Here is a 1,417-nt window from a genome sequence, read left to right as displayed (position 1 = left end):
TTTTTTTTTTTTTTAGTTTAATGTATTTTAATAGCAAACTTACAGAAACAGCACAGAAGACAGACAGACAACATTAAAAACACGTATTTGCATGTAGGACAACTCAGTTAGAAAAGTATAGTGAATGGATGGAATCTGCTGTATGATAAAAATGCTACAAACACCATTTAGTTGCCGTTAGTAAGAAATTTACTTGTTTTAAAAAAATCCAAATGCTGACATTGTCCAGAAAAATTTAACAGATTTATAATTGTTATAAAATTGAACTGCTGAAACTTGTTCACTGAAACATTTGACTTGCATTAATGCTTCACATCCCCACATTTATATTAAAAATTCACACACAAATGAAAATGGAAAAACTGCCAATACCTGATTTCTGTCCCCTATTTTTCCACTCAAAATCATACACTTAGGTACCTTTTGACCCCATGGAAAAAAAACATCTAACGTTCAGAACTCCCAATAACAGGAAGAAGAGAATTTTTTTTTTGAGAATGAAATGTTTTCCCGTCATAGTGGATTCTTAAGCACGTTCTCCACGTATGCGCCATGTTAGCTGGATGTCTTTTGGCATAATTGTTACACGTTTGGCATGGATAGCACACAGATTGGTGTCTTCAAAAAGGCCAACCAGATAGGCCTCACTGGCCTCCTGCAAAGCACCAATAGCTGCGCTCTGGAAGCGCAGATCTGTTTTGAAGTCCTGAGCAATTTTTCACACCAGACGCTGGAAAGGAAGTTTGCGAATCAGAAGTTCAGTGGACTTCTGATAACGTCTCATTTCACGGAGTGCCGCTGTACCAGGCCTGTAGCGATGAGGTTTCTTCACCCCTCCAGCAGACGGCGCACTCTTGCGAGCGGCTTTTGTAGCCATTTGCTTCCTGGCTGCTTTACCACCGGTCGCTTTGTGGGCAGTCTGTTTTGTAGGAGCCATGGTATAAAGACCTTCTTACTTACCCGCCTTCTCCTTCGGCTGGAGCTTGGCTAGAGAGAGGCGGTGCTGGTGTTTGAGACCAATGGCAGCGCGGCGGGGACTTTGAACACAATTGAAAGCTTTCTATTCTGCTGGTGCTGATGTTATCATCAGAGGGGAACTTTCCCTCTTCACTCTCCTGCTAACCACCCTTATTACTACATCAATTAATATTAAAACATATAAAGTCTATTTGCTGACAAGAAAGGAAAAGTGGACTGCTGCCTACCTAACAAGGATGCCGATCTAGAGAAGTCACAGAGTGAGGGATTGTTTGCATATGAGAAAGAAAAGTGAAGACTGTGAGGAACTCCTGCAGAGTGCAAAAGTCGCTGAGCTCTGATGTGGAGAGGAAATGGCAGTGTGAGGCTGACCACCTCTCAGCACCTCCACTATTTCTCACATAAGAATATTGCAATAAACCCTTAACTGCGCTCTCCA

At 41.7% G+C, this 1,417-nt stretch overlaps 1 pseudogene; it reads right to left on the bottom strand.

Annotated features, from left to right (window-relative positions):
- Window positions 1–526: 526 nt before the first annotated feature.
- On the bottom strand, window positions 527–937 carry LOC105814282 (annotated as a pseudogene).
- Window positions 938–1,417: the final 480 nt, after the last annotated feature.

Source organism: Propithecus coquereli, unplaced genomic scaffold (assembly GCF_000956105.1).
Source record: "Propithecus coquereli isolate 6110/MARCELLA unplaced genomic scaffold, Pcoq_1.0 Scaffold3, whole genome shotgun sequence".
Taxonomy (NCBI): domain Eukaryota; kingdom Metazoa; phylum Chordata; class Mammalia; order Primates; family Indriidae; genus Propithecus; species Propithecus coquereli.
The sequence above is the reverse complement of the archived record's forward strand: the minus strand, read 5'-3'. Positions and strand labels throughout refer to the sequence as shown.